Source organism: Myotis brandtii, unplaced genomic scaffold (genome assembly GCF_000412655.1).
Source record: "Myotis brandtii unplaced genomic scaffold, ASM41265v1 scaffold413, whole genome shotgun sequence".
NCBI classification, from domain to species: domain Eukaryota; kingdom Metazoa; phylum Chordata; class Mammalia; order Chiroptera; family Vespertilionidae; genus Myotis; species Myotis brandtii.
The window spans coordinates 181154-196709 of NW_005365869.1; positions in this window are offsets into that span (position 1 = coordinate 181154).

Sequence of the window (15556 nt, forward strand, 5' to 3'; positions counted from 1 at the left end):
CCTTGCAGTTCTCCCCCTCCTCCTCCCCACCCCCCCACACACATATACCCTTGGATGTGATGGAACACAGAGTACAGAAGTCCCGATTATACTCACAGAAAATTAAATTTAAATCTGGACAGTATTTGTTAAGCTTCCTTCCCCAGCTAATCACCCCCTCCACCACCCCTTCGTCTTCTGCCAGGTTTTCCCCATCAAGTGAGGAAAACAGTGTGTCTCCCCCGGTGTCTGATCTCTTGGGATCTGCTGTTCTACTTGCCAAGCCCAGCAGTGGTACCTGCAGGTTTATGCAACAGTAGGGAGGGGAGGTTTTCAGGCTAGGAAGAGGAGGACCAGGGACCTGGCATGGAGAAGGCCAGCAGTCCTGTGAGATGTCTGGGGTGGGGGGGTGGGGGGGGGCTTCAGATAGAGGGGCAGCAGATCATTGCAAACAACCTTCCCTCAGGCAAGTTACAGATGAAACCTAACAAGGAGACTCCTTTATTTGGCACAAAGAGACAGCAGGTTGGACTTTGAAGTCTTTGTCCCAGAATTCTGTTTTCATTGTGAAAATGTGTTTGTTCCTTTTCCACTTCCTACACTTTAGGGTTTCAACTCCAGGTAATGGATAAATATGCCTTTCTGTGCCACTCCTGCCTCTGACTAGTTCTTTAGCCAGAGCCGAGGAGTTTGGATAATATGGGTTTACTTCCCCCACCTGTAGGGAGAATTCAGGGGGGGAAAATGGGGCTAGAAACTGAAGGACTAAAAACTAAAGGTCAAAAGGGGAATTTAAAGTGAGTGCTGCCTTTCTTTGTTGTATTTCAATTAAATGCTAATCTTTTTAAATTAGAGATTCTTAAACTTGCTATGTGACCTCATTAAAGATCTCTACATGGATTTCAGGGGATCTGTGAAAACCACAGTATGTATGCATACAATTTGGGGGATAAATGTAAAAGCGCATGGAGGTGGGGCATCATTTTATCAAATTCTCAAAGGGATTTGGGACCCAGAAGAGGTTGGAAAACCTTTAGACCAGTGGTTCTCAACCTGTGGGTCGCGACCCCTTTGGGGGTCAAACGACCCTTTCACAGGGGTTGCCTAAGACCATCGGAAGACACATATATAATTACATATTGTTTTTGTGATTAATCACTATGCTTTAATTATGTTCAATTTGTAACAATGAAATTGGGGGTCACCACAACATGAGGAACTGTATTAAAGGGTCGAGGCATTAGGAAGGTTGAGAACCACTGCTTTAGACTATGATACGTGTGTTAAATCTTTCTTGTTGGGATAATGCCTCCAAGTTGCACACAAGCAAACCTTGATTTGGTGGCACAGAGCTTGCACACCCAAGAGCAGAATGTTCTTAAGTCTGCATTGAGACGGCAGGGCCAGTGCACACAGGGGAAAGGCCTCTGGTAGAGGCCAGAAAAGCAAAAGAGTGATTGGGAGCCCAGATCCTCGCTTACCACTACCTACCTACCCAAGCCTCTGGAGATTCTTAATTTGTAGATCAAGTCCCAGAGTGTATGTGAAATTAATTTACAGATCACAAAACACATGGCTGGTGGCACTAACGAAAATAAATGCTGATGGGGTTTCTCATGCTTGTTATAATTAGATGAGCAATTATGTAAATAATTATAATTATGTGAATATTTGCATATTTTCTCCAACTTAGAAGGAAAATGAACATGCTTTGGATTCCTAACCATTTTGTTAGGCATGTTCATGTTTCATTATCTCATTTAATCCTTGAAACAATTTATGGCTTATATACTATAGTTCTCCCAACGCCCCCTCCCCCTCCACTTTCCTTTAAACATCTGAAGAAAGAGAGGCATAGAGAGGTTAAGTAAATTGCCCAAGGCCACCCAGCTAACAAACACCAGATTTCAACTCCAGATGAGGCCTCTACTTTAGAGAGGGGAAATTAGAGAAAGAACAAATTTTGTTCAGATTTGGGTAAATTTAATCCCTATGGTATTTGTGCATTCTGTGCAAAAGTACAAGAGGTTGAAATTGAGCAGCTACACTTGGGATGATCTGTCTTCTCATATACTCTTTGCGGGGTGGGTGGGGGGGAACTGTCTTTAACCCATTCATTTCCTTTTCATTCCTTCCATAGTTCAGGTTCATTGGCATCTTAATGGAAGTTTATACACATAGTTTCTTATTAGTGCCATCTATGCTTCAACTAATTAGGCAGCCTTAGAAAGGAAAGAACACCTCGGTGCTTCGCGCTGCAACCCCTTCCAATAACCCTTATACTAAGAACTACTGTCTTCAGCAGGTAACAGCTGGCAAAACTGAAACCCTCCTCCAAAAGGGTTAAATATCTCACCCAAAGTGAATTAGCAAAAATGTAGCTTTTTTTCCCCTTTTTGTTGTTGTTGTTTGTTTGTATCATCTAATTATAGCGCTGATGAAGACAAAACAGATTCATTTTGCTGTTCCCTAAGATACGGGTACATTAAAGAACTACCACTGCACTGGTCCACTTTCTTTTAAATACTTTCTTATGCCTTTAGCATTGGTTTGTGGGTTTGTTCAACAGACAGTTCTCCTATTTTGTTTCTCTTTAGCATAAAATCCATAATACCAAACTCTACACTACATGGTTTGTGGAAGCTCCAGAGAGCAGGCAGACATCTGTTCTTGATCTTTAATTATGTTTTAATTATGGCTTGAGAACCAGTATCACAGAAAATGATGCCCAAAAGCAAAAACAAAAAAAATTATGGATCATAGTAGGCACTTTGCTAAAAAAGAAATGAATTATGGTATGTTTCTCTACAGAACTCAGGTTACTGGACTGTGGTAATAGATGAAAACGTCTTCTTAGTAACATTTTGGTACTTTAACTTAAACGAGGGGAGAATAATGAAATGACTTTTAGAAGTTCAGGAGTCGGTGTGATGTCAGTTTTTAAAAAATAAACAAAGTTAGATAGCTTGGTTTTAGATATATCTCAAACCAGTTCATACTATATGTATGATCTTGGATATTTTATGTCTGGAGGCTGCCATATCTTCATGAATTAAATAGGCTATATGATCTCTAAACTTCAGATGCCAATAAGCTTTTTATGGAAAGTACCAGATAGTAAATATTTTAGGCTTTGTGGGCCAATATTGCTCCTGCCATTTTTCCTCTTCCTCACCTTCCTCCTCCTTCTAATTTCCCCACACCTCCTTCTTCCTTCACCCTCTCCTCCTCCTCCTCCTCCTCCTCCTCCAGTTGTTTACAGGTGTGTAAACCATTTGTATTAGTTTTCTAGGGCTTCTGTAACAAAGTACCACAAACTGTGTGGCTTAAACAACAGACATTTATTGTCTTGCTGTCCAAGAGGCCACAAGTTAGAGATCAAGGTTTCTATCGGCAGGATTGGCTCCTTCTGAAGCTGTGAGGAAGAAACTGTTTTATGCCTCTCTCCTAACTTATGGTGGTTTGCTGCAATCTTTAACATTCCTTGGCTTGTAGAAACTTCACCCTTGATCTTGCCTTCATGCTCATATGGCATTCACCCTGTGTGTCTGTGTTCAAACTTCTCCTTTTGTAAGGACACCAGTCATACTGGGTTAGGGACCCACCCTGCTCATCTGAACTAATTACATCTGCAATGACTCTATTTAAAATTGAGGTCATGTTCTTAGATGCCAGGGATTAGGACTTCAACACATGGATTTCGTGGGGGACACAATTCAATTCATCAGACCATTCTCAGCCCACACAGAAATAGGTTATGGGCCATAGTTTGCTGATTTCTTTAGTATGGCCCCTGCTAATTCTAAGATTCTCTATTCTTCATGACTTTATGTAACAAATCATCTCTTAAGATCTTTATTCATTTAATAAATTTTTACATGCGAGGCACTGTTTAGATGCTGGAACATAGCAGTGAAAAACTGATAGAAATCATTGTCCTCCTGGGTCTTATAGTCTAGGAAAGGCAGACACCAACAAAATAAATACAAACAACCTGTAGAATGGCAATAGGTACTAAGAATAAAAATAAAGTAGGAAAACCCTGGCCAGTGTTGCTCTATGGCTGGAGCATTGGCATGCACACCAAAGGGTCTCAGGTTCGATTCCCAGTCAAGGGCATGTACCTGGGTTGCAGGTTCAATTCCCAGCCCCAGTTGGGAAGCATGCAGGAGGCAACCAATTGATGTGTCTTTCACATATCAATATTTCTCTCTCTCTTTTTCTCCCTTTCTCTCTACCTCCCTCCGTCTCGCCCTCCCTTCCACTCTCTCTAAAAACAATGGAAAAAATATCCTCAGGTAAGGATTAATAACAATAAAAAATATCGTGGGAAAGAGAGATGGCAAGGGCGCTAATTTAGTTAGATGGTCACAGAATGCTTCACAGAAAAGGTGACATTTGAGCAGAGATCTGAAGGAAATGGAGGGAGCCAGCCATGTGGGTATCTAGAGAAATGGTGTTTTGTCAAAAGGAAGAGCAACGTTTCTTCTGAGGTGGAAGAGGGACAGGTGTGTTCAGAAACAGCAAGGAGGCAAGTGTGCTTGAGTGGAGTGAGCTGAGCTGGGAGAATATTTGGAGGTGAGGTCAGGGAGGTAGGGCAGGTGAAAGGTTAGATGGAGTATGATCTTGTGCACCATTGTAAGAGCCAGCATCTGTACTGGGGTGAGATCAGGAAGACACCTAGAGCTCAAGATTTGAGTCACTCACGCTTAGGGTCATGCAAATACAGGATGGGTCCCTGGAAGTGAGCGCCTCCATTAATTGTGTGCCCTAGGTACCTCCCTGGCCTCAACGTACTTCCTGTGGGTTTTCAGCTGAGGAGTGGCATGACCCACCTTATGTTTTATCAGGATTCCTCTGGCTGCTGTGTTTAGGGCACGGATAGAATAAAGGACATTAATTAGAAGACTACTGAAATAAGTTCCAGAGTAAAATGGTGAAAGGGTTCTTAGCCGGTAACCTGCCAAGGGTGAGGCCACCCTAAGCAGTTATCAGGCGTATGACTAGTGGACCTTGGGTTGCCTTTTCTTTGTGTTCTCACTCAACATTCTTTGGGGGTCAGCTACATGCTAGATTGTACGTTAGGTGCTGTAATTACAACAGTGAACAGGAAATGGTCACTGCCTCAAAGAATTAATAGTTTTTTCTTCTTTCTTTCCTCCCTTTTCCTTTCTTTTTTCCTTCTTTTTCTTCCTTTCTCTTTCTCTTTCCATCCCTCTTTCTTTCCTTCCTTTTTTGCTCTTTCCTTTCCTTATTCCTTTCTTCCTTCTTTAAATATTCATCCCTCCTTCTTTCCTTCCTTTTTTGCTCCTTCCTTTCCTTATTCCTTTCTTCCTTCTTTAAATATTTTGAAATTTAATACAAAACAAAGGCCCTGCCTCAAATATTATCTTCTAGGGAATTTACCACACATACTTTACTGAGGTCTTCTGCTCCAGGCATTCCATTTCCATTCCTTTCAGAGTACTATATAAATGGTAGTGAGCATCAAGAAAGGACTTAGGAAATCAGCCATGACTTCTCATGGATATGCTATATCTCTTTTTCAATCGTAGGACCAGGAACTTTTAGGTCCAGAAGGTTTGAGATCTTCACACTCAATCGTCTCATTTTAGAGGTGAGGAGACTGAGGCCCAGAGAGATGAACCTACAATTACACACCTACCTAATGGTAGAGTGTGGCAGATTGTATTTTTCAAAGCTGGCTGTAACAATGTCTTCATCCCACATGCTCTTGAATGCGATGTTGACACTCTTCCCATTGAAAGATGGGGGTCTGTGTTTCCTTCCCTCAAATCTGGGCATATTTGTTGTCTATTGCTGTTGTAACAACTGATAAAAAAAAAAAACTTAATGGCTTAAAACAACACAAATATGTTATCTTACAGTTCTGGAAATTAGAATTCCAAAATGGCTAAAATCAAGGTGCTGCTGGGGATTGTGTTCCTTCTGGAGGTTCTAGGCACCATCTATTTCCTTGCCGTTTCCAGTTCCGAGAGGCTGCCCGCATTCCTTGGGCCCTGGTCACTCCGTACTGTGCTTCTGCATCACATCTCCTTCTCTGACTCTGACCCTGCTGCCTCCTTGTGATCACACTGAGCCCACCCAGGTCATCCCGGGTAACCTCCCCATCGCAAGGCCTTTAACTTAATCACACCTGCAAAGTCCTTTTGGCCAGGTAAGATAACAGTCACAGGTTTGAGGTTTAGGACACGGACAACTTTAGGAAGTTATTCTGTCTACCACACTGGCTGAAGCTTATTGAGCTGTGTAAGTCAAGACAAGGCCATGGAGGCAATACTGCTTCCAACTGGTTGTCTTGGATCACTTCTTTTTAGAACCTAATTGCCATTGTCACACTGAGGAGAGGCCCAAAGTAACCCAAGAAGAGAGGCTACGTGGAGAGGCTACATGTAGGTGTTCTGGCTGGCCGCCAGTTATGGCCTCTGCTGACAGCCAGCATCAGCCACCGTGCATGTGAATGAATGTGCTCCCATAGGATTCCAGTCCCCAACTATTGCAATACCCCCAACTGTTGCATTACCCATCTGAGGCCCCAGACATCATAAAGATAAGTAGCCCTACTATGCCCTGTTCTTATTCCTGGTCCACAGAAAATATGAGGAAGAATAGAATTATGGCTGTTGTTTTAAGCCCCTGAGTTGTAGGATAATTTGCTATGCAGCCATAGATAACTGATACAGAGCCATAATCCAGGCCTTCAGTTCCTCAGCCCCAGTGCTTTTCCCACCCCAATATTACCACTCAGTCAAGCAAGTGGATGAATGAGTAAGAATAATTTATTGAGCATGTATTCGGAGCAATGCCCTCTGGGAAATTTAAAGTCAATAAAACTTGCTCTTTATCTTCAGAGAACACTCCCTAATCTGGTGGAGTGTTCTCTGTCTGGAGTAGAGTTAGGAGGCTGGTATACTAATCATGGTGAGCGATGGTCAAATCCTGCCCCCCTGGGCACAACCCTGGAATAGGAGAGAAACTAGAGTCTGAGGACTTTTCTGAGGATCAGTGACAAGAATGTCCAGCTGAGGGATATGCAGAAAGAGGAGGCAAGGAAGATTCTGTTGTTTTTAGCCATAAGGCAGATAGGAAATCCAGGAGGAAAGCCAGGTTTTTGGATATAAATTCAGTGCCTGGTCATCACTGAGGCTAACCTATGTTTTTGAAAGCATTTTCACCATTAAATAGTGCTTAGTTCCCAATGATGGAGCATTTAGAGAACCAGCAGGGTCACCTTAAGAGGTACTACTGTCTATACAAGGAACCTAGAATTCCTACCACCTGTTACCATGAGCATGTCTGGTCTTCAGTACCTTTGTCCATGGACAGTGCAGTTTACATAAGCTTGCTGCACTTGTTCATCACAGTAAATCCTAGAAAGCTAGGCAGAACAGGTGGTGTGGCCATCATTTTGCTAAGAGAACATTCAGGACTGGGCAGTGGCAGAGCCCTGCTTCTTCTCTGGTTGCTTCCTCTCCAACAGGGATATCTCTTTTCTCAGGGAAGAGGCAAGCAGTTGTCCTTCCATCCTCTGGAGAATTTCAAGGTGACTTCATGTGGACCTCAGAGATAGAAGCAAACAAGAATTTGCTACCATGAGCATGTTATTTCTATAATGGGTCACTTTCACAATGGGCTTCTTGGCTTCTACATGTTTATGAACATAGTAGTTCCTGCTCTATTTGGGAAACTCAGATTATAGCCAAGGAATCTCCATTTTCATCAGTGTCCACATTTTCATCGACTCCACAGTTGGTCCCTCAGTGATCCGACTTGTAGAAACTGCTCTAGCAGTTGACTTGAACCACAAACAAATTACTTCTTGTCCTTCACTTGGTCAGAAGTGCTGGGCTATAATGCTAAGTTAGAAAAGCTGTGACTGGAACAAATACATGTGAAACATATTCAGTTGGTTGAATTTACTTGAACCACAAACAAATTACTTCTTGTTCTTCACTTGGTCAGAAGTGCTGGGCTATAATGCTATTGAAAGTTAGAAAAGCTGTGGCTGGAACAAATACATGTGAAACATATTCAGTTGGTTGAGAAGAAATTGAAATATTTTAATTTTGTGGTCTCAATTGGGATATACATAAAAAATGGGTATATCAATACCTTGATTTAGTTTTATTAAATAACATTTTTCCTGATTATAAAACTAACATAATTTTGTTTAAACATTTGGAAAGTGTGTGAAAGGCACTGAGAAAAAACAAAATTCCCTGTGAACTTTTCATCCCCCCAAAAACTATTGTTAGCAGTTTGATGAAAATGTTCTTGGACTCTCTTTTTGTAAACATACATTCAAAGCCTTTCTAAAAAAAATAGAATTATGCTGCACATACTGATTTGCAAACTGATTTTTTAAAAACTAGCCTTTTTACGTAATATACCATACATATTTTGATGTCAGATTTTCTTGTTGACGCCAATGTGAGTTTTCTACAGGCTGAATATATTTATTACATATCTTATAAAATATCTATAATACGTGCATCAAATATTTATTGTAGACCCACTGTAAGTCAAGTACTGTTGCCAGCATTGGGGATAAAAGGAGAATGAAACAAGCAAAATCATTTACATCTTTGAGGTTATACTCAAATAGGGAAGACAAGTGACAGTGAAACAGACAAATCTATATATATAAAAGCCTAAGCATCATTAGGATGGAATTACCAGAATGACCGGAACAACCGGTCACTATGACGTGCCTATATATAAAAGCCTAAGCAATCATTAGGATGGAATGACCAGAATGACCGGAACAACCGGTCACTATGACGCGCACTGACCACCAGGGGGAAGATCCTCAATGCAGGAGCTGCCCCAAGCCCACAGGCCCCGATCACCAATGGGGCCAGGGGACTGGGAGGTTGGCTGGCAGGCCCCCAGGCTAGGACGGGAACAAGCCCACAGTCCCCGATCGCCAATGGGGCCTGCCAGCCAACCTCCCAGTCCCTCCCCCCGGCTGGCAGGCCCCCAGGCTGGGATGGGGAATCAGGGGGGTGTTGCAGCAGACATGGCCCCTTTTCCAGGGGGGCCAAGGGCTGGCTTTGTCCTCGGGGCCGGCAGCCAACCTCCTGGGTCCCTCCCCCCATTCCTCCCCTGGCCAGCAGGCCCCGATCGGTCCACTGCCAACCCGCCGCAGTGGCAGTTGGCTCCTCCCCTGGCTGGCAGGTCCCAATAGCCCAATAAGAGCCGGGCCCCGGGCTGGGACAGGGAACCAGAGGTGGGTGGTCGGCAGGTCCCGATAGCTGGGCCCCAGGCTGGGACAGGGAACCAGAGGTGGGTGGTGGTGGACATGAGCGACAAGGGAAGGTGGAGGTGGGGAGGTGGGGAACCTGATGGCCCTGATCGCCGGCCAGGCCTAGGGACCCCACCCGTGCACAAATTTCGTGCACCAGGCCTCTAGTGTAACATAACATTAGGTAGTATTAGAATGGAATTTATCCTATTGTTTAAGAAAAATGGAAAAAGTTTTGTATACAGACTTCAATTGGCCCTGATTTGTATATTTACCACAACATCTAGTTTAATAAAAGGAAACAGCTTGCAGTCCTCATCTGCGGTTTGGATTTGAGTGTGTTGTAACTGCACCAAGCAGTTCTGGGGAATCATGAGTGTCCCAGTTACCTAGTGCTTCTTAGTAAACAACCCCAAAACAGAGTGGCTTAAAATAGTTCACTGTCTTCTCTTATGGTTCTGTAGGTTGACTGGACTCAGCTGGGCACTTCTTGCTTAGGGTCTTACGCTGTTATAGTCAGATGGTGGCTGGGGCTACAGACATCTGAATGCACAACTGGACTGAATGTCCAACATGGCTTCTTCCCTACGTGTTGGGGCTGGAATTGCTGGAGGATCGTCAGGTGTCTCTTTTTCTTCATGCAGCCTCTCAGCACGAATAGCTTGGGCTTTATCACAGCATGGTGCTCTCTTAGTAGATGAATTTCTTATACAGCAGCTGGCTTCCCCCAGAGTGAAATTTCAAAGAACCCAAGGGAGAGGTTACTAGACTTACTATGACTGAGCCTCAGAAATCACACATATTGGTTACATAAAGCCCAACTAGATTCAATGAGGAAGGATCTACACAAGAGTATGAATACCAAGAGGCATAGCTCATTGTGGGACCATTATAGACACTAGCTACCAAGATGAGGAAAGTAGCTTAAACAGTATAAAATTACATTATACCTTGGAAATATCAAAGGTTACTCCAAAGAGCTCAACACGCACACCAAATGAAAGTCCTTCCCCAAAACAATCCCAAAGCCTTCAAGCCTGCTAATTCTCTGGGTCAATTAATGCTGGCAGTGGACAGAAATGCAGACAGAGCCATTCTGTTCATATGGTGTGATTCCCCAATGCATGGGGTTGATAAACCCAGGTGTCCCTTTTGTGGGAGAAACAGGAATCCTACCATTGGCAGCCAGAAAGTAGTACAGTCATGCACCATTTAATGATGGAGATAAATTCTGAGAAATGCAACATTAGGCAATTTTGTCATTGTGTGAACATCATAGAGTGCACTTACACAAACCTAGACGGTAAAGCCCATACACACCTGGGCTATATGATACTGCCTATTTCTCTGAGGCTACAAACCTGTACAGCATGTTACTGCACTATAAGCAAGTGTAAATAACGCAATGGTAAGTATATATTATACATAATTATATGTGCTATACTTTTATATGACTGGCAGTGCAGTAGGTTTGTTTATACCAGCTTCACCATAAACACAGCATAAGTAATGTGTTGCACTCTGACATCACTAGGTGATAGGAATTTTTCAGCTCCATTATAATCTTATGGGACCACCATCATATATGCAGTCCATCACTGACTGAAATGATATTATCCAGTGCATGACTATATTCATTTCTTTTCTCCAGAAGGACTGAAGCACGTTTAAATGCCAAAGTCCCCTTTGCTTAGTACACCAGGGGTGTTGTCTTGGCTACTCTATGATATAGTGGCACCAAATACTTGATGGGACATGGTGCTAGGCCAATCTTTTTTTTAATTTTTTAATATATTTTTATTGATTTCAGAGAGAAAGGGAGAAGGAGAGATAGAAACAACAATGATGAGAGAGAATCATTGATTGTCTGCCTCTTGCACACCCCCACTGGGGATCGAGCCCGCAACCCGTGTATATGCCCTGACTGGGAATCGAACCCTGACCTCCTGGTTCATAGGTCCATGCTCAACTACTGAGCAACGCTGGCCAGGCGCGAGGCCAATCGTGATAGTGTACTTACACATTTTGTTTTCATAAAAACCTATGAAGCAACTGTTGCCCCTGTTTTACAGATGAGGAAACAGGCACAGAAACTTTCAACAGTTTGCCCCAAGTCACATAGGAATTCACACCCAGGAAGTCTAACTCCAGAGCCCATTCTCTTGACCTCCTTACCACACTGCCTTGAGCACGTCACTTGATTTCTCTGTATTGCAGTGTTTTCCTGTATAAAACAGAACTCACATCCTTCCCTCACAGGCTTACACTAAGAAATGAGTGTTGGCCCAACTCGCCACTTACAAGCTATGTGTCCCTGGACAAATTGCTTAATCTTTCTGAGCCTTGGTTTCCTTATTTAATAAATGAGTATGTTCTTGTGAGAAGTCCGTGCGATAATGCATAAAAAGTGCAGTGTCAGGCACAAGGGGTTTAACAAATAGTATTAATTGGTATTAATATTATTATTGATTATATTGTAGTACAACTTCCAGGTTCTTAACTTGAGCCTGACACCTTCACAAGTCTCCTGCTGAAATTGCTGTTATTTTGTCTGATTTTTTTCTGTTCCCTAACTTTCCCACCCAGGAAACAGCTGCACATTTGGGCAGAGGGAGATAACAAGCACTGGTAGACAGTCACGTTGCCACCATAGATGTCCCTGCTTTGGCTGAGGACAGAGGACAGCAGTCAATATTCATGAAGGACTGCAGATGTTCTCCTTTGACTTGAATCAGAGGGGCCTTTAAAGTCAGTGTGGGAACTGCAGACTTTCCTGTTCAGAACAGAATATTGCAGAATGTGCCTGATTCATCCCACACTTATTAAATACTTTGTGCTCAGTAGCCTTGAAAACACAAAGATGAATGGGACATGTTCCCTGTCCTCTTGAACCTCAAAATATAAATGGGGCGATGAAGCATAGGTAATTAACCATAGTACAGAATGAGGTTCTAGGTATAGCACAAATAAAAACAGTGGTTGATCTCAGAAGGAGAAATTTTATCAAAGAGGTTTAGCGGGAGACCAGGAAGACTTCTTGGAGGAAGTGGTATTTTAATAGGACTTAAACAAAACAAAAGGCCTTTAATATCTGAGATGGGGCAGGGCAAAGGTAATGCAAGGTAAAGGAAATGATGTGAAGGCAGATGTGGAGTAAGGTGAGTGAGCCACCTAATTAGAGTGGGTGTGTGGGTGGCAGGAAGTGCTGATTGGCTGAACTTCCTCCATCCACAAGCCTGCCTCCCTCAGTCACCTTTCACCACGTGACACCCTTCTGATCATTGAGTCATAAGTGGGGTTAGGATTCTGGGTAAGTATTCACTTTCTGCATAAAAACAGGACAGGCTCATTTAGTATGCACTTTCCCTCAACTTTTGCCCTTTGCTGTCTCTTCTTTCTCCTAGTTGGAATTGGGTGAGCTGTCTGGAAGTGCATCCTGAGGTCATATGGTAATAAGCAAAAGGTTGAAAGCCATATGATGGGATGGTGGAACAGGGAGATGAACAGAGCATGGGCCCATCACTGAGTACTCATATAGGCCCCAAACTGCACACCTACTAATTCCTTATCACGTGAGAAAAATAACGCTCTCGTTGTTTAAGCTAGCACACATTGAATGTTCTGTTACCTGCAGCCAAAGGCATTCCTGATTGATACAGAGGCAATGATGACTCGTGGAATGTAAAGCAGAAAAAAAAATATCAGAAAAATGGGATCTATATTTTGAAGGGCTATGGAGTCCATTTACCAACTGATTATTTCTTATTTAGTAGGCACTGAGGAGCAGTGAATATTTGTGAGCAGTAACAGTATTGAAGCTGTGCTCTAGGAAGATTTATCCTGCAGCAAAAGAGAAAGTGCTTGGAGTTAAAAAAAAAAAACCACAACTATGTAAGGAACAATTCTGATAGTTGTCATACCAAGTGGGCTCTCCCCATCATAACCTCTATCACAAATTTTAAAAATATGTATGTGTAATTGATATATACAATAGACACTTCCCCAATTTATGCCTGTGTACTTATATGAAACTTTGCTCTATTATGAATTTATAACATACAATCTGAAGAAAGTTTCACTTTGCTCTGTGAAGGTAGCTTCAAAACCGGTTCCCTAAACCTCCTTCGCAACCAGACTGTGACCCTCCACCCAATTCTTTCCCATTTAGAAATTGAAGAGCCATCACTCTATAGGAGGAGAGTGGCCATAGAAATGAAGTGGGTGAGGGATGGGAGAAGCATTTTACAGGGAGAATTGAGTTCCCTAAACCTCCTTCGAAACCACACTGTGACCCTCCACCCAATACTTTCCCATTTAGAAACTGAAGAGCCAACACTCTATAGGAGGAGAGTGGCCATAGAAGTGAGGGGGTGAGGGATGGGAGAAGCATTTTACAGGGAGAATTGACAGGGCATGGTAACGGTTTCAATGTTAGGACCAAAGGTCAGGACAAGTGAGGGACGACTCCAGGATAAGACCTGTGTTGCTGGAGTTTGGGGAGAGAAGTGTGCCGCAGGAGCAGGTGTGAGGAGAGTGGTGGGAGAGGGTAGTTCCTCGGGCCATTAACCGGCAGGAATGGACATTTGAAGGCTATCCACATCAGATGGGACCACACCAACTTTCAAGACAAAGGACTCTAATTGAAACCTGGTGCCCCTAAGGGAATACCTGCGTCAGCTCATTCCTATCTGATTTCCCACAGATGGGGGTTACTTTTATGTGACAGCTTGACTGGACCACGAGGTGTCCAAACATGTGGTCACACATTATTGTGGGTTTGTCTGTGAGGGAATTTCTGGATGAGATGAACATTTGAATTGGTAGACTGATTGCAGACCGTTGACTTCTCCAGTGTGGATGGGTCCCATCCAATCAGTTGAAGGCTGAAGAAAATGAAAAGACTGACCCTCCCCCTAGTTAGAGGGAATTCCTCCCTCTTGAATGTCTTTGAGTTGGGACATTGTTTTTTTCCCTGGCTTTGAACTTGAATTGAAACATTGGCTCTTGCTGGGTCTTAAGCCTGCCAACCTTCAGATTGAACTATACCATGGGCTCTCCTGTCTCCAGCTTGCCAATGACAGATCATGGAACTGGTACCTACCAAAATCGTGAGCCATAATTTCTCATATAAACTCCTTTTTATATTTGGTTCTGTTTCTCTGGAGAAACCTGACTAATACACCACCCCATTTCTACTTGCTCTATATCCAACCCCCTCTTTGTCCAGCTGGATACCAGCTGGGTTCCTCTATCTTCAACTTTGGCACCTCTGTCTGCTGATTCTCTGCCCCGGGACATGTGACACCCCACTTGCCTCTCAATTAGTCCACCCCATCCAGGCTGGCCTCCTGGGAGATGCAAATATCAATAAGACATTCTTAAGGATCTCAGAATTCATCCATTTTGCAAACATTTACTGTCTATTACTTCCCAGGCTTTGTGTAAATGAGTTCAATACAATATGGTTAAATCCCAGTCTTAATGAAGTTTGATAACACAGAAAGACAGATAAACTAACAATGGCAAAGCAATGGGTGACAGAAGCATGCTGATGAAATGTTGGGACTAGGTGGGGAGTTGGAGGAATATGTGGGAAAGCTTCACAGTGGAGAGGACCCCCACCCCCGTCTCGGTGCCATGTGGGGGAGAGCATCACAGACAGGGGAGACAGCCTGTGATAGAGGTGCCACCACACCTAGTGCATCCTGCCAGCATGCCACCGTGGCTGCAGTCAGAGAGGAGCATGTGTGTGTGTGTAAGTGGATGAATAAAGTCCAAAAGGTAATGTACCATTTACTCGAACAATTTATTTAACCTCTCTGAGCCTTCCTTGGCTCCTCTGTAAAATGGAGATTATCTCCTGGGATTGTTAGGAGGATTAAATGAGATAATGAACGTAAAGTGCTTAAACAATCCTTGGCACGGTGAGTGTTCAATAGCGCTTGTTGTCGAGTAGGTCACAGGCCAGGATTGCTGTTTCACAAAGACTGTGGTAGATTGAATGAGACAAGACGTTCAGGTGGGAGCTGACTGAGATAGTGAAGCCCAGGGTGGACAGTGGTGGTGGGCTGGAGGAAGATCGGTACTTAAATCTTTGGTCAGTCCAAATAGTGTTTCTTTAAAAAAGAAGAAAAACTCTCCCCGTAAGCTGGCATCGCAAATTGTAAATTAATGTTATAAAGCAACAGCAGCAAAGGCTTAAATAGTTTATGGAGTTTGCCCTGAAGGTGTTTGGGTCTCTCTTAATTCTGGAGGGTAGGAGAGCTTCACTGGATGCACTTTTTCACTGAATTCTATCATGTTGTGACTATT